The sequence below is a fragment of the Drosophila subpulchrella genome, unplaced genomic scaffold (genome assembly GCF_014743375.2).
Source record: "Drosophila subpulchrella strain 33 F10 #4 breed RU33 unplaced genomic scaffold, RU_Dsub_v1.1 Primary Assembly Seq354, whole genome shotgun sequence".
Lineage (NCBI taxonomy): Eukaryota > Metazoa > Arthropoda > Insecta > Diptera > Drosophilidae > Drosophila > Drosophila subpulchrella.
Genome location: NW_023665577.1, coordinates 6088060 through 6103681, shown reverse-complemented (window position 1 = coordinate 6103681; position 15622 = coordinate 6088060). Strand labels below are relative to the sequence as shown.

The window sequence follows — 15622 nt, the reverse complement described above, 5'->3', positions numbered from 1 at the left end:
AAATTTGGTCGTTCAAACACTTATTGAACCCATTTTAATTTTCATTAATTTTTTCTAATTTTCCCCGTGGCACGTTTAACAGTGTAACAACGAGAAGAATTGAGGAAAACCACATGGTGCGCGAAAATATTTGAAAGCGTCGGCAGGGGCAAAACCAGTTAGAAAGAGGCGGGAAAGCAGAGCCATAGAAAAGCGGAAACAAATGCCAGCAAAATAAAAAAATAAAAAAAACTCGCAGGGTTTATGTAAACAAAACCGGGTGAAGATTTGGGGGGAGATGGGCGGGCTTGGAAGCGCGGGAAGAATCATACGAGGGATTTTGAAGAATTGCCAGAGAATAACGATCCAATGGAGCGAAAACAGAAAATCTACAAAATTCACAGACGAAAGCGGAACCAGAACAAATTTTTGTGGCAGAAGTAGAAAAACGAAAACAGAATTAAAAACCTAACCTTACCTAATGTGGGCTATAAAGTGCCACCAATACATGGGTAGAATGCCCCCCGCCCCAAAACACACACACACACATTCTCACCCACACACATTGCCCCATTCACACACACAATCAGCGAAAAACGTGGTGGCTATTGCGTCGTTAACAAATTCTTACAATAAATATAAAAGTAGAAACAAACAAAAAACAAAAACTATAATAAAAGATTATAGTTAAAAAGAGAACAGAAAAAACTTTAGGCAAAAAGAACATACGACCGCGTGGCTAAAAGAAGAAAATGATATAAAAGTTTGAGCTTTTGGTGGGGCGTTCTTTTTTTGTTGAGTTTTGTAAAATTAAGAGTATAACGAAGAGCAGACTCACCTGCCTTAAAAAAGAGTGAAGAGGGGGCGGTTATAAAAAGAGAAACATTTTTGCCTCTCAGTTTGTTGGGCTAAAATGATATAACTTCTGGCTTCACTCTATGGCTCAGTAAATAATGGCCAACAACGAAAGATAAAACATACACAGATCAAGCTTTTCAATTCTAGTAAACATCAACTAAATGGTATAGGGAAAACTAAATAGTCATTATAAACAATACCAAAGTTTGATTAGTCTTAGTTTAATATTTGAATATTGTGACAGGTGCTAGGTTTTTTATTTTTAGTGGATATGTCACAAAAAAGATAATTTTTTTTTATTTCCGTAAAAGTGAAATACTGCATGTATTTTTTTTTTAAGTTAGTCAATTGAATGTTATTCAACTATAATTAAAAATCTTAAAATTTTAGTTTAAAATAAACAATAAATTTATAAAGTTTTTTATTTATTTATATATATTTTCGAAGAATTTTAGTGACCTGTGTTCATAATATTAAAATCTATACCAACCTTCATTTGGTATTAATCCTGTAGTCCCTAACTTAATAACCTCCAAAATAAATGCATATTTACTGTTTTATAAATTTAATTTTATTCAAACATAATAAAATAAATTTTGAGAAATCTCAAAGTTTTTGTTTACCTAAATACTAAACCTAAATACAGTTTTTATTAGTTTATATTTTTTTTTGAATAATTTTACTGACCAGTGTCTTAATATGTAAATCTATACCAACCTTCTTTTGATATTTACCCTGTGACCCTGATTTATTAACCCTCAACTTTTTGCCGATCCTCGATACAATCCACTTGTTAGTCCACCCCATGCACTCAATCAAAGGTCTCTTTATCCTTGGCCACTTGTTGGATTCACACTTAGCAGGACTTACTATCCACAAACTCTCTCTGAGTCTCTCACGCACACCAATACAATAACTCTCTTCCCTTCGTGAACAAACTTTCTCTCACCACAAGTCCTTTCGTCCTTCGTCTTATGTTAAACGACAAACTTTTCAAACTTCGGCTTTTCTTGACTTTTCTTTTGGGTTTGCTGACTCAACCCCCGGTTCAAACACTTGCCATCCCGCTTACTCCCTCTGAAATGGAAAGAGATAGCACTCGTCTTCGGCGGGTAATGGAAAAACGCTTTTCCTCTGACACACTTATTTTCCCCCGGAGAAGAAAAGGAATTCGATTTTCCGATGCAACGTTAACGCTTCTGGTTAATGTGAAAATGCTCACCGCCCACCGAAAAGGAAAAGCAGTGGGTGTGGCCGTTGGATAACAGCACTTTCGGATTCTGCGCAGGATGTGCTCTGTTCCAATAGGTCGTCAGCCAGTTGGGTTAGTTGGTCGCTTAATTGCCGACTGGCTGGGGATCCCAGGACGAGCCTCCTGGTTGGATGGGAACCTAGTTCCGAACCCATTCCACGCATATCTTCTGGAAGCCCCCTTCGAAACACCGGAAACCGAAACCCCCTCTCCGTCTCTCTCGCCCACAGAAACCTTCGTCCTCCGTCGGGCTTTTCATCTGCTCCCTAGATTTATTTACCGTCGGGCTTTTTGTTTGGTGGTTGTTAGGATCCGCGTCCTTGGTGGTACATATCCAAATACCCATGGGCGATGGGGTGGGGGGCGTAAGTGGGTGACAAACGGTAATGGTCCATTACCATATTGTACGCATATATTACACGTGTACATAATAAAAAAGGTACTTACATACCCACGCACAAACGCTTTTTATTTGTAGGCCCATTGTAATCGGGGTCACCAGTTAAGCCTGAGCTCATCTGACACTTCCTTTGGCGTTCTTTCAGTTTCGCATGGTTGTGGTCTTTAATTACAGTACACATCTGTACTTACTGACAAATATGGGTGAAGGTACTAGGGTGGCTCATGTCAAAAAGTATTATATAAGTACAAAATATATAATTACTATATATATTTATTCTTTGAGGCTGACTCTTAATTAATTTATAAGTCCAGACAATAGCAGGGTAACACAACCGAAATATATACGTACACATTTGTACTTACTGACAAATATAGGTGGATCAATTACGGTGGCTTATGTATAAAAGCATTTAATAAGTACAAAAATGTTTATACTATATATATTTATTCTTTAAGGCTGACCCTTAATTACTTTATAACCCTAGACAATAAGGGTAGTTCAACCGTATTACATAACACAATGATATCCATCGGGGCGCTGCCATATCAACAAGTTGCTGGACCCCTCGAAACCGAAACCACAACATTACCAACCATATCCTTAGCATTATCATCATTGTCCATTCCATGCATCCATTAAGAAAATTATGCTCAACTGTGTGCGAACAGTTGACCCATTTGGGTCATTATAAAACCTGTTAATTAAACACTTTGTTCTGCGGTCTGTGTCTTCCCCCAAAAGCATTTTCCCCTAAAATGAGGGGTAAATGTCACACTGAATGTACTATTTGTTTGTGATGATTGGTATTGTGTAATTGGTATAACAAAGGGAGAAGGCATGTCAAAGAAGATAGGTTCAGTGGAAGTAATATAGATATAGGGCATTTTTGATGTTCCCTAGAAATATTATATTTTAGTCAAAAAAGTACTTCTTAAGAGTTAAGTTAGGTTGAGATATATTAAAATGTAACGTAGTAATAATAATAAAATAAAAGTATATCTGTTAATATCTTTAATAGAATGAGGTCTTCAGCTTGGTGAACTTCCCAATTAGGTTAAAGCATTTTGGTAATATTTTCCTGTGCTTCCCCTCGCAAAATTCGAGTCATGAAAGTAATAAGGGGGCAGACAATCGACGTCATCAGAAGCTGTGACATGACCCAGAAGTTAAGAGGGTGGTCGTGCCAGGCTTTTATTCCCAAGGCATGTCATGTATACATATGCACATTCAGATAAGATTTGCTTGGCTTCCTTATCACTGTTATCAACTTATTGGCCAGACAGTGGAAACTGCCTAAGTTGGGTGATAACATAGTTAATACTTTCAAGTTCTTTTTGACTACTTGGTGTTGTTTAAAATGATTGTAAAAATGGAGTTGAATAAACTTATGTTCTGGTTAGTTTCAGAAAATAAACAGTGGATTTAAGAATGTATAATCTATACATGTAGTATTTGTATTACATTGATCCTAAGAATGGTTTTTGTTTGTTTTAAGATATGATTATACAATAAATTTATATAAGTTCTGAAATTATTCGGAAACCCTTTAATAAACTTTCTCCCTAGCATCCACTGTACAAACAGTTGTATGCACTTTTGATGGCTTTATTGAACCAGCCTCCATTGAATTGGCTGCCATTGGAAAATTCCTTGTTTCGTTCATTTGCATTATCATCACTTGCACACAGATAGAGAAAGCTATACGTATATACTATATGTAGGGGGGAAAAAAGAAGGTGGAGCACGAAAGTTTGTGATGTGTGGGCGAAAAGTTTGAGTGGGGAAGTGGGTGGCATGGAAATTGCTTGAGCAACTCGGCCTTGCTGATTGCGCTTCTATATTTGTGGACACGATTATGGCAGTGTTTGTGTAGGTTTTCTGCCCATTTGCTTGTTGCCGGGCAATGAAATTGCATTGCAATTGCAACCGCAATTGAAACTTAGTGCAGGGGCATGCGGAAATATGAATTGTTTCTTGGTTCTGATCAGCTCGAGTTCTCGTCTCAGCTCGGCTTAACCCAGCCGAGCTCCTTTGTTCCAATTATAGATGCAAGTTCTGGTCATATCGCCTATACATATACGTATATGTGCCGGTTTGTGTCTGGCGCTCCACTGATATCGCAACCGTCTGGCGTTGCCCTGAAATGAATGATCTCTCGCTGGCTGAGGTAAGTCCAGTACTATACTTATAAGTGCATGCAAAAGTACGAGTCTGGGGCACTTCTTGATTGGATTGGAAGTGCATAAATCATGTCATGAATGAAGTTGAATGCACTGCAACAACTTTGCGATATCCACGGGCGGGCATTCTTGAATTCCCCCCGTATCTGGAAAGAAACTTTGAATGAGACAAGCGAAAGGAATTTCTTTCAGAGATTAAGTCTTTTTTATTGCTTACTATAGATAGAGGTTAGTATTTAAATTTTATTTCTTATCTGAATACTGAATTCTAAATAAACCATAAAACTTCAACATGTCTTGTCATAAAGGAATATCTAAAATAAATTTTATAAAGCGTTCTAAAATAGTCAATAGATTCCATTTTTTATTACTCCCTCTTGGTTACTTTGTATAATAAATAAAACTAGGCAACCAATTTTGTTCACAAAAAAGTAAGCCTATCCGTTTTTCAAAAAACTTTGATTAGGTCATACTCTGTAGTCAGAACCCTTGTACACGATAATCTGCTTAGCTTGGACCCGCAGATTTAAGGCATTCAGGAAGACATTAATATTGATTAGTTGATCCATAAATTGAAACTATTCATTCCATAAACATAATTTATGGACATATCGTGGAACCTTTCCCGGTATAATGAAGCGATTAAAATGTAAAGCATTTACATATGAAATGATGACCCAAAGAGACTCGGTGGAAGAGGTAGGGGAATGGAGATGGGGTATTCCAACTATTCAAATGCGATTGCCCTTTGCCAAGATTTGGCCAACACAGCTGTCGATGGATATTTCCTTCACCATTTTCGCGGCCCTTTTCCCATCCCCCTTAGAAGTCTGGCTCCAACGACCTAAAGCCCTGGAACAATTGCCAAGCCAACCAATAGCCACTAAAAGGCTTAGATAATCCATTAGTGCCAAAGGCCAGGCCAAAAGGTATAAAACGGACAAGGGATCACTGACTGTCTCGTATCCCATCGACTTTTGAGTACTCTTTTAACATAGTGAGAAATGAAAAATAATGAATTTCACTTGCTGAGTAAGAAGCTTTATGATTAAAGTTATGTGCAACTAAGAGATTTTAAGTAAAAATTGTATTCCTCACATGCCATTTAAGAAATAAAATAATGATTAACACGATGTATGCAGTAATTTTTTGGTTTTTTAATATGACGAAAAGTACTGTTTAAGATAAAATGTAGAACGATACCATTCTTAGTAGGATTCGTTTTTCAGTAAAAAAAACGATGATTAATTAAAATGATTAACATATTACTTAAAACTGTACTTTTACGAAACTTAATTTTTGTATAATGCCTTTTTTTTTAATTTTCCTAAAATAAGTAAGACGAAAAATATATAAAATGTATACTTATTTTAATGGGTAACCGGATCAGATGTTGTAACTTAAAAGGTCTAAATGTGAGTTATAAGAGTTCTAAATCCATAAAAACAAAAAAAAAATATATTTTTTAATACTCCAGCTCTTAATACATTTCAAAATGCATAAATGAGGCTATTGATAAATATGATAAGTCACATTTCTAAGGCCTTAGATGTTATAACTCTTAAAGACATTTATACCCTATTTAAGAAGGGTATTCCAAAAAGGAGACTTTGCCAGGACGACGACAAGAACCCTGATTTTCCCCTTTTTCCTGTGCGTGCGGGTGCGTCGGTGAGTGTGTGTGTACATTTGCCGGTCGACACAGCAATTTGTACAAGTCAAACCCGTTGGCGCCAAAAGTCTACGGTGCTGCCAATGGCAAAAGGAAAAACCCGAAAACGAAAGATGAAAATCGGCTTAAAAAAAACGGTCCCCAGCAGTATGCCAAAGGTGCTGTGCGGCCCCCATTTCCCTAGGATTTTCCCCTCGAGAGTATAATTTATAACCCGACAAACTTTGCGTACAAAAGTTTTCGCTCTTCGACGAGTTCCTTTTTTTTTTAGTTTTTTGTGCTGCGTTGCGATGAAAAGTTTTCCACGTTGCGCGGCGTTGGCGATTTTTAATTCTTGCGCTAAATTGTTTAAAAATGTTGGAAAAGAATTCTGCAGAGCATGGAACTTTGCCACCCGCGATTGGCAAAGGGATAACTAACAAAAAAGTTTGTGGCATGTTGACCACTTTGTCGTCGGCCTTTGGCTAGTTTTAGTACCGTGTCGATGGGTTTTGGGGTAATATGTGTTTCGGGAGTTGGTAATCTATCCATCTGAACAAAAAATTAAATTGTATATAGACTGAATCTTGGAATATCAAAGTCAGATAGATAGTAATTGGAAACGGAAATCTATCCATCTGAACAAAAAAGTAATATTTTTATTGACTGGATCTCGGGGTCTGAAAGTCCGAAAGATAGTAATTTTGGGATATAACATTTTTATATGACCAAAAAAGTTTTTAGTCAGAGACCCATAAAACTCTCCAAAATATTTCAAGAAATATTTTTTCCAATACCTCAAAATATTGAAACAAAAATTTAAAATCCTAAGTAACAGGTATTTTCAAGTGGTAATCCTTGACTCTATCATTCCCTTCTGTTTTTCTCTTTTCTGTGCAATTTCCGCTTCAGTGTCGATGCAATTTGTATTAGGAAAGTTTTGCAAATCCGAAAGAGGATGGAGCGCGAAAGAATTTCAGAGTGCGCAAAGTATCTGAAGGCAATAAATTCCCAGTAACGAACATTTTTAGCATCACTGATTTATGCTCAATTAGCAACTGGCAGTGCCCCCGTACTTGCAGATCCCGATACGTATCCATAAATCTGACAACGCCTTCACACGACATCCATCAAAACTCTTTTTGGCGCTTATGCTGACTTTTATGGTCATGCCCGAACCCGTACCCCCTTGTTTTTGGGGTCGTAAAACCATTTAAGTCGCTGCCGCCGACGCCTTTCGAAGATTTTATGCTCGCTTAACCCGATAGTCGGAGGGGGTGGGGCGGAAAAGACCCCCAGGCAATGATCGTAAAACTATACACGCGCCTCCCTCCATCGTAAATGCGTCAAAGTCAATTTCTTTTATCCTTCCTTTTGGTCCTTTCTGGTCCCGCTCTTCACGCAATATCTTTTATGACTTAATACGATTTTACAAAGTTTCGGTCATGCAGAGGGAGATACTGGGGAAGTGGAAACTTTCGAGTTTACCGCTCGTAAAAATTAATTTAAATTGATTCCTCTGATGAGTCGGAATTGTGGTTGCCTTTTGGCAGCGGTTCAAGGAACCTTTTTAAGGAAGAGGTTTGGTTTTAGGCCATATGCAAGAGTAATATTGTCTTTAAAGAACGTATAAGTTGTCCAATAATGAGTTGGTTTTCGCTAATGAAACGTAATAATAATAAAAATAATTAATTTCAAGTTTCTCTGTGAGTGAGGCTTAAATCTCAAATCTTAAACTACAAATATAAATTAATAGGCTTTTGGGTAGATAAATGTTATAGGAACTATGCAATTTTAAAATTATTTTATAATTTATTTCGGTATTCATTCACATTTTTTAAAAATCTGTCTATAAGCCGTCAAATATTAAATAATTAAGCAGATCAATTGTCATAATTTCTTCAATTTTCTAAGGTTCTATTAGGCCTTTCGTTCTGAATCTTTACCGACCATTGTTGGCACCTAATTTATTCATTATCTAACCATAAACTATATAAGGCCTGAGCAAACGCAGCTGGAGTAAGACACTCACTCCAGATTCGAGCTAAAACCAGTTATCATCCGAGCGAAGGCTGCGACTCTGTCCCAGTTCTAAAATTAGATAAGAAAATTTCCGCTCATAATCAACTCTTATTCGCACATTCACTCACTTCTTCAGATACAGATAGATAGATAGTTGGTAGAGCACAGCAAAGAAAGTGCTTAAACGGGGTAAGCGTACAAAAAGGTCTAGAATTTCGTCGAAAAGAAAGTGACGAGGTGGCCGAGAGGTTAAGGCGTTGGACTGCTAATCCAATGTGCTCTGCACGCGTGGGTTCGAATCCCATCCTCGTCGAATGGATTTTTTTGCACTCTCATGATTTTTTTAAAATTAGAATATTAATGACAAATGTGTGAAAAACGCAATGGAATATTTTGCATTTGGTTTTTCTTACATTATTAATAACTTTTAATGGAAAACTAAGTAACGCTTTGTCTTTCTTTATTCACCATAATTATAAATACAAATAACTTAACCAAATTGTAAAATGATACATAAATAATATAACTGGTTATGCACTTATTGATTATTTTTTTGTTAATAGAACATACCTAAACAAAAGATTTTTTAAAATAATATCTCTTGAATTCATTTAATCAAATTCAAGTCTTAAATGGAAACCATTGGCTTTTGGCAGTTTTTGTCTCTGGGCACTTTTAAGTTTTTTATACCTTTTGGTTACTTGGCTGGGGTCGTATATCAATATATTTTGGCTGCCTGATGTGCGGCTAGGCATATATATGATTCCCGCTTATGTCCTCATCTATATCTATGGCTTAACCCAATTGGCCATAAAGCCAAGAGCCAAAGCAGCCGAGGCATCTTCACTTTGTCCTGATGAAAGTGGCGCGGCTGGAGGAATGGCAACCAAATGTTTCCACAATTGTTACCCCCCTCCGCACTTGTGGCCAAAAATCAAAATCTTAAAAAAAGAGAATCCTGGGAGAGATGGAAAGCCAAGCGAAATGAATTGGATTGAATTGGAATGGTAGGCGATAAAAATAAATCTTTGCGAGTGCGCAACGCGGCGCCATCAAACAGCTGACGTGCTGCATGGATGGGGATGGGGTGGGCGTAGGGGGGTTTTGGTAATAGAGGGGGTGGCAAAATGGGTGGCAGGCGGAGGCGGGTTGGTAATGATGAAATTGAATTGTCCTGGCTGCACTCGAAGGGCTGTGGGTGGCTACAGAAAGCGCCATAAGTCATACATGGAGCGTTATCCTTGAGGGTTCTGCATTTCCTCACAACTGGGATATTGCGACTGTGACACTGAGAAAAAATAACAAATTTATACATTTTTTTATGACTATACCATTGTATTCTTTACTAATTCGTACTAGGAGGATGTATTGAACTGCAATAAAAGCTATATATTTTAAAGAAAAATTTTTAATAAGTAACATTTATTTATTGGGGGCTTAAAATTAATTTTTTACAATCAAAAGAGGGTTACAAAAATGTATTTACAATTATTCCTTAATATGACATACAAACAGTATTTCTTTAGAACTTAAACTTTAGATGAAAATCAGAGAACCAGTTATTTCAGAAAAGATCTGTTAATAAAATCTTTTAAGATCCATTTATACGAAAGAAGTATCGTTTTATCCTCTTTTCTGTACTTTTTAGATTTTTATGTTTTATATTGAATTTTATTTAATTCTGTGCAGTAAAATGACATGGTTTTATTTTTCTGTAATAAATAAAAATTAACAAAAATCACACGGCCTGTTATGTGATTTGATGTTGATTTTAGTAACATTTTCAACGAATAACTACAATTTGTATACAGTGCATAGATGAGGTTAAGGGTTCAGGGATATGTTAAGCCACTATCTTTTTTCCCCGACCCATCTTCAATGTATCTTTTGTGCAGAGCGATTCAAGTCGCCTTGCGTCAACTCTGTTCAAGTCACTTCAATATGCAAATGCTGTTCAATTGAGCTTGTCTTTCATTTTTATGTTCCAAGCAGCGCTAACCCTTCGCCTTTAAAGCCCTTTCTTGCCGGACTTAAACATTTTGGCGAATATTCCATCTCCACTCCCACTGGAGGCCAAGTCGCATCAACTTTTCCATAGACGCCATCAAATTTGATGCCTTTTCTATCGCTGGCCATTTTGCAGCGGGTTCATAAAAAAGCAGCACACACACAAACTTTACGATATGAGCGAAAATTTTCATTGGGGAAGCTGTCATAAATGGATCAGTACGGTTAGATGGGCAGCCTCTGCTGTCCACACTCGGACACTTTGAAGGAAAACTACCCACACTTCTTATTTTACCATGATGAGAATCGTATTGAAATATAATGAGTCTTGGATTATGTTTAGTGTCGATTGTTTATGGTCAAATGGCAGTTAATTTAATGCCACAAACAACCAAGGGGTTGACATTTATAGGAAAATCATTTGACTTCTGTTGACTGTCATATGGTTATTTGACGATTTCATAAAGCAAGGATATTAAGCTCAAAAACTCATATGTTTGATGGATTTCTTAACAATAAACCCACGTGTTTTATATTCACACCCATTTTTATAAGTCCATTACAAAAATATTAAAAATACATAAGTCTCTAATTTCAAATTAATAATATAGTATTTAAGAGCGATAAATAAATTATGACCGAATAAAAAATGAACAGAAAAAATTAATGAATTAATAAATAAGAGTATCGAAAAATTATAAAATTACGTAATTGTTTTATAATAAATAATCTAGTATTTTAGAGACATGCAAAATGATGACCTAATAAAAATGAATGAGTAAATACTTTTACTTTTAATATGCTATCTCATTCATTCAAACTCAAAAACAAGTTATGTAATGCCTTTGCTGCGATTTCAATCAACCTGGTAGGCATAAAAATTCACCTGTGCATCATTTTCAAGGTCGTAACACAAAAAGGCATCAAAACCACAAACCCCAAGGCAATATAAAAGGCCAGACATGAGGTACACGGCTTTCACCCACGCAGCAAACAAAGAGCTCCCGAAAAATCTGTTGGTAAGGGGTTCGACTCCTCCTGGTCGTTTGGGTCAAATGGACGACCCACCGTGAGGGTCGATGGAGAGCTGATTGAATAATCGCCCCGCCATGTGGAGGACAGTGGAACAAATCGTGTCTAATAGACTGATTAATATACAAGATTTCCAGTTTGGCTCAAGTCAGCTCGAGTAGAGCTGACCCCTCTGCCTCGAACCCCCCCTCAAATCACCCATCCCCGCCCCTTGGCCGCATGTAACACGATTCGTGTGGATTAACTGTGCTCAAGTTGATTGATTGTTAAAATGATGTATAGACATTTGATGGATTTTTTTCGCCTGCTCGTTTTCGCCTTCTTGCCTTTGGATTCTCGAAATGCACTGGAAGAAATAAAAATGTTTAACATTTTCTGGACTTATTTTGGCAAGACCAGTTACTCTGGGTGGAGTTATATTATCAAAATGGTGTAATCTTTTTATAAATCATGCCAAGAATAGTAATCTTCAAGCTTTAAATATATGTGCTTAAAAATTTTAATTTTACAAACCTTTATTTACCTATCTATTTTTTTCCAAACAGGAAAAATATTAGAGGATTATTGGTTCAAATTTTTTGTCATTTTTTTTAAATGATATTTGTTTTCCGAGTGTAACCACATCTCACCCCTCTTCCCTATTTTCGACAAAGGTCTGGCTACCGCACTTCTAATTAGTAACATTCAGGCGAAAAATTAACTTTTGAAGATTTCTTTCACTTTTTTTCGCTTTTGATTTCGGCAAACATTTTTAGATGGTGAGCACATAAAATTGATTGAGTAGAACGAAGGAACAAGTTTTTCAACATTTTTTCCTCGAAATGGAAGTGGAATAATAATAAAACAACCCTTTACGAAGTTGTAAAGAAGAAATAAAGAATAATTTGTATGGAAATTATATATATAATGTTATATATTAGGCGGAAGTCCGGATATGTTCATTGATTTACACACTCTCCAAATACCCTGGAAAAATGGTTGCTAGAAGTATGTTATATGTTATATATTTGTTTAAAAGACAGAGCAATTTTTTTTAAAATAATTATTTATTTGTATCAATCGTTTATTTTATTATAAATAATATTTTTGAATATTCCATTTTTGTTTATTTATTTTCAATCTATAAAATCTATATTAAGCAATAATACAAACCAAGCACAGTTTAAAACTATAAATACTGATATGTAAGTAACTTAGATCATATTATAATAATTATTAAATAAGTATTCCTGGGTCCAGCACTCAATTGGTCGGACAATGGAACAGGGCTCCGCTGAGAAGTATGCAGTGCCATTTATCCTTTATTATCCTTACCACCCACCCAGGATATATGGATGTACATTTAGTTCCCCGTCCCACTCCACTTTTGTAACCCTCTCTCGCTTCCACTTGGTACACCTTAAGTGCGCGGTGGCTGAAGGCGGATGCGTAGTTCGGTTATAAAAAAGAAATATTACACATTATGCCAAATTGGCGGAGACTGTCAGGCGACAATAATAACGTTTAGAGTTAAATGCATGACACAATGGCAGACAGTTTTAGTGTTTGCCGGTTATAAAGTCTACGAAAATACGCACTCCCCTTCGAATGTAAGGGTTATGTTGTTATATCCCTATTGATAAGAAGTGCTGCGAATGTTTATGCACTCTCGGTCTGCAAAAGTTCTTCGAGCTTATCGCAACTTTTTCGATGGACTTTGTGCATACTTGCGTTTTGGTGGTTTTCGCTTGAGTTTTCGTTTTTTGGAAGGTGAGACTAGGTGGCGGGTGAAAAATGCATTAAATAACAGTGTAACATATTGGATGATTTTCATTATTATTAAGATACTTTTTCAAGAGGCTACTTAAATCTTTTAAGGAATATCTCTCTATTATAGCTCTTGTCCTTTTTAAAAATAGACTTTAAGACCCTGAATTCAAAATCATTATACATTTTATATTAATTTGAATTGGAATTTTAATTTTGAATTTAATTATTATTAATTTAGTTACAAATTATTTATGGCTTATAAGAAACTTTGAAAATATCTACGACTTAGATAACCTTAAAAATATTCAGGTTCACATCCTGAATATTTTTAAGGTTATCTAAGCAACAAATCTTGCGATAATTTACTATTGCTTTATTTACCAAAAATATATTTATTACGAATTTCTCCCATGACCTTACACAGATTTATTGAAAGTTCTTCTTTCCCCAATCCCAAATGACATTAATCTTCTGGCGGTCAATTGTCTGCCTATAGGTTAAGTACCTTCTCAGCAATCCATATAGGTTACCTATGTAAATGTTAAAAGACACTAGAAATGAAACAAAGCCGGCAAACTAACCTACTGCCAAATAAAAATTTATTGAGATAAAACCAAAAACCAAAAAAAATATTACAAGGAAACGAAGAAAAAGCAAAGGCCAACTCAGTCAGTCGAAAGGTAGGTATAAAGGATGTTTGGAGTCGTTTCGCCTAACGACACTAATAAAATATTGAACAGGCCATCGATAACCGAAAGGAGTTACTGTCAACGAACCCTTAAAGCGGTGGGAGGTGGAAAATGTTTGTGGGGGCTGGGAAAACGCTTACGTAGATGGCAAAGATGACGATTAAAACAAATTTCCACGACAACCTGGCGCCGTTTAGCCAGCGGAAGGAAGCGAAATTGTTAAACGCAAAAGTTGCAAAATGTCAGGGATACATTATGGCAGGGGGGCGGGAGGCAGTGGGCTGGGGAAAAGTGGGCGGAAGAGGAACTTTGCGACAGACAAACTCGAGGGCTTGCACCTTCTTCCAGCGGATTGGCAGAGGAAGAGAGCAACTTGGCAACTTGCAGACAAGTTTTAAATGAATGAGCAGCGGCTTCCGTTCGATGCGTTCCAAACTGGCCAATGCCCAGAGCCAGAAAGTGCACTCAGAAAAAATGGTAAGGTTAAAACTCCAATAGGTTCTAAAATGGAAAATAAATTGGAGAGGAAAAGTAAGGGTTTACGCCTCTAAAAAAGTTTTAAAAATTAATAACGGTTTTTTAAAACTTTTGTTGAATAAACATATTTGGTAAACTTACTTACAAATAAACTTAAAAAGAAACTGCCCATATTTTTATACATTTTAAAATATTTGGAAAATTTATTATTCACTTAATAAATTTACTTTATTTAAAAACAAAATCAAGAGAAGTTCATAAGTTTCAAATTTATAAACCCAAAATTTATAAAAGCAGGGCGAATACTTTTTGGATGAAGTAAATCTACATAACTTCACATTTTTTTTTAAACATAAAGCTTCTTCTTGAAATTGATAAAAATAAAACGGATAATAATATTAGTAGTAATTTCCAACAATATACATTTTACAAGAAACTCTTCAAGCAGTTGTTATCTTTTGATATATATATAAAAAGTCCAAAGTAAACATTTTAGCGCTTTTGAAAAAGTTATATCTATATTATTTAAAATTTAAGGTGAAATACATTTTTTTTCTCACTGCAACGTTTGTGCGTGTATGCCAGTAAATCGGTGGCTGTATGTCCATCCTGTGAAGCATGACAATAGCCAAAAGGATGCTTCCTCGAGTGGCGACCACTTGCCAATTGCGATTATGGTTTATGTACACCCCGATAAAGGTCGTCAATGGGTCGCCTTCGCCACTCGAACTCGGAAGGACCCTCTCCACCTCAAGGATGAGCCCGGTACCCCGCCCAAACTTAATATATCCTTGCAAGGAGCAAGTTTTCCTACTTCGCTATCTGTTACAGTCGGAACTTTTGCTGACCATTGGAGCGCCTTCAATGGCTCAATTATTTGCCTCCATCTTCGTTTTTTCTTCAGTCGAATTGAGTTGAATTGGTTTGGTTTTGGTTGCTAGAAGGATAATTTCTGGTGGCGTCAGTCAAGCGCTCACCCATAGACATAAATATTTAAGGACACACACTAGATTTGAGCGGGGCTTTCGAGTGTTATTAGTGTAATTGAGTTTGCTAGCCAATTATGCATGCAATGAGCCAGAAGCGGAAAACGTTAGTCGCAGGAAATCTGAACCGAAATTTAAAGACCGTCCTTGAATTGGCATTTCAATGGACATTTTTAGGGTTGCAGGAGCTCAACGCGTCCGTCTGTGCAACAGTTCTTGAAAATTGCATTTTCTTAATTTATTTGCTATGCTAATTTATTTATTGACTGGCCCCGGATGCCACAGCCCAATGTCATTTGGCACAGACGACACGGCCCATGGCATCCTGAAAACCCCT

General features: G+C 36.4%; 1 non-coding gene across 1 annotated transcript; it reads left to right on the top strand.

Moving 5' to 3' along the window:
* Window positions 1-8576: 8576 nt before the first annotated feature.
* On the top strand, window positions 8577-8658 carry Trnas-gcu. Its single transcript has one exon. It is a non-coding gene; the product is annotated as a tRNA-Ser (tRNA).
* The last annotated feature ends 6964 nt before the right edge of the window (window positions 8659-15622 follow it).